The 12,682-nt window shown below is 41.7% G+C and overlaps 1 pseudogene; it reads left to right on the plus strand.

The window, feature by feature from the left end:
* On the plus strand, positions 494-8,708 carry LOC8068651 (annotated as a pseudogene).

A 12,682-nucleotide genomic window follows, 5' to 3' on the forward strand; every position in this document is an offset into this window, starting at 1 on the left:
AGTTTTTAGATTCACTATGTTTTAATCCAAATGATACTTAAAAATAAGTTTAAGGACCGAAATAACACAACTGGACAAGTTTGAGAACATATATGGGAGATTTTCAAGTTTAGGAACCAGGATGATAGCCGAACAAGTGGTACCTAAATGGTTATTTTACGAGTTTAGCGATTGGGATGACATATCCAAACAAGTTTAGAGACCGGTGATGAATATAAACTTCACTCTTATAACTATAATTATATATAAAATAGGAAGGAAGGAATGTCTTTAGCCCAGCCCATAGACCATCCAACGAAATAGGCGACGTGTCGCCTCAGAGCTTGGCTCGGAAGACGCGCTTCCTCATCGCGTAGTTTTTTTAAGCATAGCCTGGGGTGGAGAAGTTGATAAAGCTCTTTGGACAATGGAGATTTAGAGTTTCTTGTTTCATGGGACTGATGAGTCTAGTCTTGAGGTTGAAGGTGACCGAAGGAGGGAAGACAGACAACGAATGACGTATGAGAGTTTTACCTGTGTGTCATTATAAAAGTTTACAATTGTCTACATGTCATTAAAAAGTTCAAGCGGTTATAGATGCCGTTGCTCCAAACTTATTTGCCCTCCGCACCACTCTCGGCACATTCTGCTAGATTTTAACGGTTTAAGGTCAGTTTCAATAGAGTTTTATTGAAGTTTCATGGACATTAAATATGCTGATGTGGCACGTTTTTAATCAAGAGAGATGATAAGAGTTTCATGGGACTAGAAAGATTTTTTTTAGAGAAACTGGAGGGGTTTACACCGCTACAGTGAAAACAATTATGGCAGTTAGTTTGGGATCTAATACAATATTGGAGGGGATAGCCAGTCGCTTGGTGTTAACTCGGAAGAAACTTCACTGCTGCTGATGCACTAAGGCTTACTGGTGTTGGGAGAAACGAGTTTATTGATACTACGAACAAATGCAGATCAAAGGTAGTGCTGCACACATGATCTTAGTTTTTTACTGTCAGATGTTCATGCAGTCTTGTGAACAGACATAAGTTTCAAATAGTTGATCATGTGAGTATCTGGGTAATCTACTTCATCATACTGAAAAGTGCAAACAAACTACATGGCTTATAGATCTGAGATGAAAGGATAACAAGAGAACTTTTCGCAAAGAAAAAGCATAGTCCTCCTAGTGGACCTTAATTAAAAAGGATAATACAGAATCCAAAATGATAAAACTGATTCATTCATGTATGCTCTTGAGTCACAGTTAAACTGTGAGCTATTAGGGCCTACGTAGAATACTAGACCCATGATTAGATATTGCGTGGGCAATCAATCTAGTTGATGTAGAAAGTGATGAATAGTAACTGGATTACCATGTTATACATGTTCTTAGTAAACCTTTTTGTGTGTTTTTTTAATGTTCTATTAGATATGATCTTTCAGAAAGATACTAGATCTGTTACCGATATTGTTTCTTTGTTGAATTCTCCAGAAACTAATGTGGAAGCTGAGCAAATCAATTCAAAAAAAGTTCAAGGTCACTAATGTACTACACAGCCTGTTGACTTCCCAGTTGAGCCTTGGTGGGGGGTTTGTCTTGTTAACTTTACACTGGAAGAGTTCAAGGTCAGATTTGCTATATTTCTCGGTATTAGATACACTAATGTACTTTTAATACATAATATGATGAGAACTGCTCTTAATGAGAAGGAAGCCTGCACTACCGGAAAACCGGAGGTTGCCGTGTGCCCGTAGCTTTGCCGTGTGCAATACGTCGAGCACACGGCAAAGAGCTGATTTGTCGTGTGCCACCCAGCCCAGCACACGGCAAACGTCTAGCACTCGGTGTTTACGTCCTTCGCCGTGTGCTGAACAGAAGAGCACACGGTGAAGTCAACACATTTGCCGTGTGCCGAGGAAAAACACACGGCGAAAATAAAACACACGGTGAATGCACTCTTTGCCGTGTGCCAGCACGGGGTTGACGGCAAAATTCTGACGCCGTCAGCCACCGTTGGCTGCCGTCAACTCTTTGCCGTGTGCCAACTGGAAGCACACGGCAAACCCTCAATCTTTGCCGTGTGCTAGTCTGAGGCACACGGCAAAGACGGTCTTCGCCGTGTGCCCTTTAAATAGCTCACGGCGAACTATAAATTTTTTTCCTTATTTATTAGTTAATTAGTGTTCCTTTGACTTTAATTATTATTTCAACTTGTAATTCTGATCTAATCTTATGTTCTAGTCTTAAGTTAAATTGTTTATAGCTCGCTCATGATGATAATTTGGATGAGAAACAATCTTTGATGGTTAGAATAGCGAGTTATGGTGTTGACGTGAGCTTGTGAGTGGCTCACCAACTCTCGCTATTGAAACCACATGTATTTAGGTTGCATTCATGCTAGTTGCGACCGACCTGAGGTGGTGCATTCATGCTAGTGGCTCACGAACCATCTCGACACCAGCCTCTTGGAATGCAGTAGCATAGGTACCTAATGTGGTCCTGGATCTGGCACAACATGAAATGACGATGTTTTCTTGTGTTCTTGTCTTGTGTGTCGGCATCTAGTGAAGTTTGAGCTACATGAAATGATAGTTCAAATAGCTCTACTACATGAAATGATGATGTTTTCGTGTCTTCCTCTCTTCTCTACAGGCTAGAAGTGAAGTTTGAGTTACATAAAATGACAGTTCAAATAGCGCTACTACATGAAATGACGATGTTTTCTTGTCTTCCTCTCTTGTCTGCAGGCTACCAGTGAAGTTTGAGTTACATGAAATGACGATGTTTTCTTGTCTTCCTCTCTTGTCTGTAGGCTACAAGTGAAGTTTGAGTTACATGAAATGACGGTTTACATAGCTCTACCACATGAAATGACGATGTTTTCTTGTGTTCCTCTCTTATCTGCAGGCTACCAGTGAAGTTTGAGTTACATGAAATGACGATGTTTTCTTGTCTTCCTCTCTTGTCTGCAGGCTACAAGTGAAGCTTGAGTTACATGAAATGACGGTTTACATAGCTCTACTACATGAAATGACGATGTTTTCTTGTCTTCCTCTATTGTCTCCCGCAGCGAGGGATGCCTGCTGATAGGCTTCCGGTGCTTCGGCCGACTGGTGCAAGGTAATTAATTATTTATGTTATTCATACTTTATCATTTCTTATAGTCAACTAATAATTACTCTTCATCACTTGTGCAGGTCTTTCACCATTGTGCAAGACGGTTTCCACAGTCGCAAGGCCAATGGCATTCTGGGGATTTTGTGTAGGCGCCACTTTCCTGGCATTGTTCTACATGCCGGGAAAAATGAGCCAGCCTACACAATTGAGCACTACACCGCCGCCCGCGACGTCTTGGATCGTAGGGGCAGGGTTTTTTATAACAAGGCGGTACGAGTGTGCACGGAGCTATGGGTAAGTCTTCATATAAGCTTATGTTCCTCAATACAGATGCTTATGTGCACGGAGCTATTTGGCTTATTCTGTCTTTATGCAGGATTTCTACAGATGCGAGCCTGGCTATGAGGCTCAAGCTTCCGAAGTGGCTTACAACGCCTGCGGAAAGCTCATAAAGGACATGCACTACGAGTGTCGTGTCCAGGCCGTCGTGACGTACCACGCCCAGTACCTTTTTCGGAAGGTGACCAAGGAACAAGCGAGAACCATGTCGCTGACCAAGGAAGAATACATGAAGGTAAATGTGCAACAATAATAATATTTTCCTTCTTAAGATTAAGTAACCTTTATATGATCTTCTTATATGTCACATGCTTGATGGCGTGTAGGTTCCTCCGTGGTGGTGCAATACGAAAATCCAGTGCTGGGAGATGATGGTGGACAGGTGGTTCGACCCTGAGTGGCAGGAGGCGCACAATCAAGGCAGGGAGCGGCGCGCCATGATGCAAGGTCCATCGCACCATCAAGGCAGTCTTAGCCTTGATGCATGGAAAGCTAAATGGGTAAGTTGAATCCATTTTTTGTCCTAATGCTTAATTTGGCATTACTTATAATCATTGTGTTATTTCTTTTTCAGCCGAATGCACATGGTGGTGAGCAAATTACCAACTTCCAGGTGTATGCTATGGGGCACCAGACCAAGTACTCGACAGCCGCTCGCTATGACCCAGCTGCCCCCGCTTCGTCGTACAGCAACCCCTCCGTCCACGCACGCCTCACTCAGTACATAGAGACGGCAAAGGAGGTATATGGGCCAGATTACGATCCCGCCACCCACGACATTGATGGAGAAGTCGTCATGAGGGCGGGAGGAGGAAAGGTTCGTGGCCGGTACATGATTGGCCACGGCAGCTTGGATTCTGGCGAGGTTCCTAGCCTATCCCAGATCCGAGCAAGGAGCACAGGCACGAGCGCGCCCATACGCCAACGACCAAACACTACGATGAACATTGTGGCGGACCTCCAGGTAATTTCTATTTTATTCGCCATTCATTGATTTCGACATATGTTTGCTTCACATTGTAACATTGCCGTCAATTGTGTAGGAGCGGCTGGCAGAATCGGAGAGGCAAAGGGACGAAGAAAGGATAAGGAGGGAGGAAGAAGCGCAGGCTATGCAAGCCAGGATGAATGCAATGTACGAGTACTTGCAAAACCTTGCACCTGCTATTGGTCAACCTCCTCCGCCAGCTATGTTGTTCCAACCTCAAACTCCTCCTTTCAGCACTCCTGTGAGTTTGGCTTTTATTTATAATTTTTGTTAAGTTCATATATCCGTTGTCACAAATCACACGTGTATTTCTAACTTTTGTCTGACACAAGCAACATATTTATCTTGTGCAGAATCAGTCGGCGGCGTCAAATAATCCACCTCCTGGGCAACAAGGGGAACAAGGTGGACCGTCGAGGTAGGTGGATGATGGACTGTGTGATGGATGTGATAATGGACTTTGATGGATGTGATAGACTTGTGAATGTTTTGTGATGGTTATGGACATTTGAAGGATGAATTGTTATGGATTAGTTCGGATTTGTGATATATATGTCGTATGTGAGCTCTAAATATTATTTGTGATATAAATGTGATCTGTGATGGTCTGGGAATATATATATATGTGATTTGTGTGTTTGTTTTCATGGGGAAGCAAATAAACAAAAAAAAATTGACCAAATTCGCCGTGTGCTGCGCACGGCAAAGAGGTCCTTTGCCGTGTGTCCAGGGCAGGGCGCACGGCAAAGAGGCCTACCAGAGGCACCTGGGGAGTGTCTTTGCCGTGTGCAGTAGGCTTTGCCGTGTGCTTTAGCCAGGACACACGGCAAAAGAGGCCATATTCGCCGTCAGTTGCTCACGGCAAAGAAATCTACCGAAAAGCTTTTTAGAATTATTTTCTGATTTTTTAATAAACTATTTGCCGTGTGCTGGATGAGGGGGCACACGGCAAACAATAATTTACAGATTTTTTTTAATACAATATTCGCCGTGTGCTGGCCGTGGAGGCACACGGCAAAGAAGCAAACAATAATTTACAGATTTTTTTTAATACAATATTCGCCGTGTGCTGGCCGTGGAGGCACACGGCAAAGAATAATTTTCAGATTTTTTTTAATAAAAGATTTGCCGTGTGCTGGCTGGGGGCACACGGCGAAACTCGCCGTTACACAGCCGGCGGCCGTTACGTCACTTTTGTGTGCCGTGTGCTGTGGGGAGCGCACGGCGTCATGTTTTGCCGTGTGCCCGATATAAGGCACACGGCGAAGAAGCCGTTCGCCGTCTGGCCCTGTGCCGTGCGCGGTTTGCCGTGTGCATCTCACGGCATGCGAGTTGCTGTGTGCCTCAGGCACTTTGCCGTGTGCCCCAGGCACACGGCAAAGCACGCGAATCCGGTAGTGCTGGCTTTTTTTCCTATGTAAAGCTAATGTTTTTTTATTATTATGAAGCCTTGAGTGATCTTTCATGAAGTTTTTTTGACAATAGTTTGTGTTATTGGTTTAATGTAGAAACTTTCAGAAGAAGAGACAGTAACAATATAGACAAACACGATACATAAATAGGAAGCCAATTCATATGTTCCTTTTTATCTGAAGGTTACAAACAAGCTTAATTAAAGAGGCCGGGCTAGTGTACTTGGGTGTTCCTGTTTACCCAGATGACCGTTTCAAAGATATTATTGAGATATTTTGAGGGAACAATCAGTCCAGCAGAATTAAGCTAACTGATTGGCATCGTGGCTCTATGTTTTGTGTTCATGCCTTCTCCTTATGTCATGCAAACAAGGATGATGCTCAGCCTTATAACCTAGTCTGTGGTTATGCAAGAAGACAACATAATGTTTGTTAGACAAGAGAATAAAACCGGACAGCAGAGCCTTCTATAGCTCTATACCTTATTTGAAAAATCATATTTGATGATAGATCAATATGTGATGGGCAGTCGGTTGGGCCTATTGGGCTGGGAACGGCAATATGGCCCATCAGTGTTAGGGTTATTTTAGAGATATAAGAGTCTCTTGCTTAGCCTCTCTACTTAAGGAGAGGAGATGTGTATCCATCTAATCAAGCAAAAAGAAGTAGATCTATTATCCCAGCCACCTTCTCCTATCTCTGCTCCTATTGGGCTGGGATTGGCAATGTGACCCATTAGGTCATTCTTAATGGGAGTTTCATTTGTATTTAATAAGCTACCACATAGGCATTTTCGATGATGTGGCAACGTTTTTAAGAAAAGAGAGAGAAGAATGAGTTATGAATTTTTTTTGTCACAATTACCAACTGTCCATGAGTCATGAAATTAAATGTTTATGAAACCATAGAATGAAAATTTCCATTGAGCCATGTTTCATTTCATTCTATATGACTTGACAACCTTGGAACAATGCCATGGAACTCCTCACTAAGACTGGTCTTAGTGTTAGGGTTATTTAGAGATAATGGTCTCTTGTTTAGGGTTCAAGTAAGCCTCTTTGCATAAGGAGAGGAGATGTATCCATCTAGTCAAGCAAGAAGAAATACATCTGTTTTCCTAGTCTCCTCCTATCCCTGCCCTTGTGGGTCTGGCTGCCGTTTATCGGCTGGCTGATGTCAGGCTGCTTGGGTTAGGGCCATCCAGATCAGATCAACATCCATAACCCAATACCTGAATAATAGGAGGTCTACTTTCAGGCAATGAACTAGCTTAACATGGCATAGAGATGTGTTAAATAAAGACTTCTTAAAAGGAACATGATATTTTATTTTCAATACATGCATAGATATTGATATTTATGTGATGGTCTCATTTTATCATCCCTAATTAGCACATAGAAAAAACCCTGATCTTGAGCCTCCTTTGGTAAGAGTTTTAAACTGCTCTTCTAATTTGTTATTCTAGATTGCTATATATTATGCAGATTTGTGTTTGTGAATAAATCTTATCTTAAGTTTACTAGAATTTGAAAGAGTTCATCATTACTGTTTTTCAGTTTCTAGGCTTGAAAATTTTGTTTCCAACAAAGATCAATCATATGCAGACCCAACTAAAGAGTAAGTGCTTACGGTTTTCTGTGTAATGATCTTTCATGTGCTATGCCTATTTCACATGTACCTTTCTGCAGTCACCATAATAGTGACTTTATTTTTTTTATTGCAGATTATTGTATGATGTATATTTGTTATCAAGTGCTAAAGCTACTGTTGCTGAACTGGCTGCAACTTTACAAGCTGACCTTTATCAGCTCGAGGCACATGCATTATTTGCTTGCCGATTGGGCTGGGCTGTGAATTTCATGGATGCAAACTCTGTTCTTAATGACAAAGGTGCACCTGCGTTTCCTAGTACTATTCTTAGTGACGATGAACCCCTCCTGTTTCCTCAAAAAAAAAAGTATCAACTCAAGAGAAATCTGGGCAACAATTGATTAGCATGGATTCTGATGGACCCTGGAAAATTTCTGGAACTGCTCATGTGGGCTTTGTTGTTGATGCCAATGTTACGTCATACTTGATGATGGACTCACTATCATCAGGTTAGATATCATAATGCAGAGTATTGGATTTTGCCCCATATTCTATATGGTCAAAGATGCTTAGTTTTCTTATGCTACTCCCATTTCCGTGGAAAAATGTCACAACTGATTTTACTGTTCAAACTTTGGCTACCAATTTTCCAAGAAATATGCATATAAATGATTGTAGATTAATCTACAATCGTTTATACTACTTTAACGGCCAATTTAAGAATAGCATTTTTGTTCATGTAATACTTTGAAAGTTACTATTAACCAAACTTTGTAATGTGAAGTCAACAGCGACATTTAGGGCAAAAAGGATTTTCTGCAACACAGAAATCTAGCAGACCCAATTTCTTCGCTTGAACAGTAGTAACACAAATGTCATTTGCAATATGTAGCCAAAAAGCTTCGATGGATACTGTAATTACTAATTAGTAACTTTCACCAACATCCTGTAGGGTGAAAATATCATGCTGTCACACTCTCTGATGCTGGAAAACTGGGTGCTTCTTGCATTGCAGAGCTATGTAATGATCTGGCTTAGCTTAGAGGGAAAGAAATTTGAGGGTGTGCTAGAGTTTGCAAGTCATGTATTCAGTCTGCGATGCTTCTTGGAGTGTTTACAGTCTGGTGGAGTTTCTGATAATGCTGGTGAAGCAAAAACTCCAAGAAGCTCTGGTCATGGTATTGACAATGCTGCTGACCATTTGGCCAAGGTAAACATAATGAATTTTCTGACAATAACCATAATGAATTTTCCGAGCATGACCATTGTGCAGGTGATTTAGATAATAGTGATGGCCTGATGGGAATATACTACCAGCATGGTAAAAAATGACGAGAAAGATTTTACCATGCAGCTAGATGTTTCACTGAATCTCGAGTTTTGAAGAACAAAAGGAAGTACAAATTTGATATTCTTCATGTGAGAGCTTAGCCTCACTTGCACTGGCTTCATCGGAATGGCTGTTCCTTAAGAACTATGACATTATTGTGTCGATTGTTCCTCTTCCTTCGTCAGTTCTTCAAGGTCCAATTCATTTTGGACCACCCTCTTATTCCTCCATGACACCTTGGATGAAGCTAGTACTGTACACAGCAGGACATTGTGGGCCGGTATCTGCTGTATTCATGAAAGGGCTATGTTTTAGACTGCTGCCTGAACCATTAGCTGTGGTGGGTGGATTAGGGGGAAAGTTTGAAGGGAACTTATTAGTGAAGGCCTGAAGGGCAACTTATTGTTTCACTGCTTGAATTCGATACTTAAAACAATAACGCATCAGGAAACCTTGTCACTGGATATCCCTTTACCCCCTAAAAAATGATGATCAGTCAATTGAATCTGTGTTGACTCAAGCTAATTTGCCAAAGGAACAGATCATAGATTTGACTCATGTATTGAAAGACCTATCTAGTAAACTTGAGATGAGTACACATGGCTACCTCCGTCTACTAAGACTTCACAGGATAGATGAACCAGATAAGTTTGACCCAGAAAATGTAAGCTAATAGTGGGTTCCTCTGAGCTTTTCTGAGCTTGGAGTTCGGGATTCCCTTATTGAGTCCAAAGTTGTGCCAGAAGATTTGTGAAAGGGTGATTGCATCCTGTGCTTCAGAAAGATGATCTCTATGAGTATTGAGCATTGAGCATTGTGATGTGATGCAAAAGGAAAGAAGACAGCTCTGAGAGAACATTGCGGTGAATCTCAAGCAACTGGTGCTATAGCCAAGTTATTTAACAAGCATGGAAGCTGAAGGGACTCGACATGTGTCTTAATCAGTAGTATTAGTGGCAGATAAATTCTGATTTATCTGTATGTTTTAAGGTTTCATGCAATAAATCCTGATTTGATTATTATTCAATGGTGTGTTGGTGACATATGTTCTAAATTCCTTAAGGTCGTATGCACTTGGTCCTTACTCCTGAGCATAGTGAGGCCACCCGCAACCACCAGACCTAGCTCTGAAGATCAATCATCCGTACATGATGTAAAACCAGATCCAGAGGAAACGGACAGTACATTACGTCAAATGTATTTTGATTCTTAGCCAGAAGAACTGGCTTTGCATCTCTGTATTTTTTATTCCAACCTCTGCAAGCATGGTCTTCGCCAATAATTACTGTACTGTTTTCACTTGTGTGTGGAATTATTATTCTACTGTTTTCACTTGTGTGTGAGATCTCTTATGCGTGCCCCTACTTCAAAGGTTCATTCTGTTTGGAGGCTTAGGAAAATTAGGCCGTTGACTAATTTTTTTTTGACAGTGCAAAAAATCTGTAGTAGTTTTGGTATCCCAGGCTCGTCGGACCAGACAAAAGTATTAATTGTTAGTTCCGGCTTCTTTTTATTTCAAATTCAAAAATAGAATACATTTTTACCATGAAGAAGCATGCATGCACATACACCTGTACGGTAGAATTGCAAGAATCTTAAAGCAGCGTGTGTATTATATAATAACATGCAATGGTCGTATCCAAGAAGAAAATGCTAACTTGCCGTGAAATTTTTTTTCCCACAGGCCAAAACCATAGGGATACTAACAAAAATCGTTGACAGTCACAAAGACTGAAGAGTACTAAGTCACGCCAGAGCAATTCGAACTTGCCGTGCAAAAAGATTCTACTGGGCAACAAAAGTTATTAACAGGTTCTCTCAGACAAAAATTATTAACAGTCACAAAGACTGAAGAGTACTTAAGTCATCTCAGAGCAACTTGAGCAGCTACAGATGGATCTGGCGACGTATAAGGGTAGAAACAGCAGGTAGGAGCTGAGCATACTCGTTGTATCCCGCGAGCGCACCGAATCTATGGAATTCATCGGCTCCCGCAAGCACACGGATGCAAATATTCTTCCACATCTTGAACAAAGGCTCATACTCATCATCTTCCTGTGCTGGGCGCCTATCCACGACACGCGGTGCATACATGAAGGTCCGATACAGGCAAGCCCTCCACCTCGGAAAACGCCATGTCTCCGGCAGAACTACGATAACTCGGAAGAGCGCCGCATCCACCTCAGCATGTTTACCTTGAGCCTTGCACTCAGAGTAGCCACTTAGGATGTGGTAGATACTGTGGATCTCACGGATGCCAAGTTTCACACGGTTAAACACATTGTCGTGGTATCGTCCTTTGATCCCGAGCTTAACCCAAAACTGCCGGTTGCCCTCCAGGTCATGGCCGCTCCCACTCAAGTCAGCATCATCAAAAACATGCCAAAGGTTGGCATGTTCAAAGCCGAGTAGGTAAAGGTTGTGAAGGCTGAATAGAAGCGGTAGCGGTCGTGATCCACGGGAGATTTTCAGATTTACCTTGAAGAAAGATCCAGCTTGCTGAGGCAGAAGGTGGAATTGAAAGATCTTCTCTTCCCCATCCTCATTGATATTCACCACAAAGGTTCCTGCAGCTACCATCTCCTCAAGTTCCTTTTTGAGAAATTGAAATACCTCTCTGTGACCTCTCAGCATATCCTTAGGCTTGGAAGACATGCACCAATCAACAGTGGCAACCTGCAAATGAACAATTCATAAAAACAGCAACCAATCAACTGTGGGAACCAATGCAACAAATGATGTTTGGGACAATCAGACTCTCAATGATATATTCAAGGGGGAATTAGTGTCATGCACATGCTTGTTCCTAAATTTCCATGATGACATATCACTAATTTGCATGTAGTGAGTTATACAAGTGAAAAGAAAACAAGATAAAATGGTGTTCAACATTAACTGGAAACAAACCATGCTATATATTGATAAAATATAAGCAGAACAGGTTGGTCTTATATTATTTTCATATTGCATACAAATATGGGAACTGGAGAGGTTTATTATACTTTCATTACAGATAAGACATGAAAGCCAAATCAAACATATCAGATATTCAGATGTGCTAGCTAGGAACTCCCAATTGCAAGAATCAATGACTCCTTGAGTTGTGTACTAAATTAGGTACCAAACCACATTACTACGCTTACTGCACTAGTGAATACGAGTATAAAAATACATTAAAGCAGGAAGATTAATAATAAATAACAGCATGGCAATTTCAGCTTATAATCTCCTAGAAAGAGAACAACCTGAACTGCATACACTGCACAATCCTGTACACGCTATGGTCACTATAGGTGAAATTGGGATTCACTCGCAATCAAAGAATCAAATGGGCTTATATATATGCCTCTGTATGTTCACTCGAAATCAAAGAAAGTGGTACAAAATTGCTGGATCTTTTTCAGGACAGTTTGGTTATCATTAGTGCATAATAATCGAAGAAATAAAAAGAACTAAGAACACAAGAATAGCACAATCATCTGTGCCAATACAAGAAATCTAGCTTGCAGCTACTGCACAAAACAGAAAATCCATGAGCCGCACTTATGATCCAACAATCATAAGGAACATGCATCCCTCTCAGTTGCCTGTCATACCTTTAACAAATACACGTTTTGTTCCAAACCTCTGCAAGAGGTAAAACATGTTTCGCCCAATGCAACTACAAAATGTTATTTTACCAGCCCATGCAGGCATAGAAGCATATGCACGTGATAAAAAATATATATGTGCCGGCAATAGAAGGCCGCCGGTCGTCAGGACGTCGCAGCAGCGGGGGGGTGAGCCGTGCAGCGACGGACCACGCACGGGCCGGGGGAGGGGCTCAAGAATTCAACTTTGTGAATACGAGAGACGTGGGTGCCGTTACGGTGGGGATGGTGAGGATGCTGCTGGTCGGAGTGAGGATGCGTGGACGCCGGGATCGG

The sequence above is a fragment of the Sorghum bicolor genome, chromosome 9 (genome assembly GCF_000003195.3).
Source record: "Sorghum bicolor cultivar BTx623 chromosome 9, Sorghum_bicolor_NCBIv3, whole genome shotgun sequence".
Lineage (NCBI taxonomy): Eukaryota > Viridiplantae > Streptophyta > Magnoliopsida > Poales > Poaceae > Sorghum > Sorghum bicolor.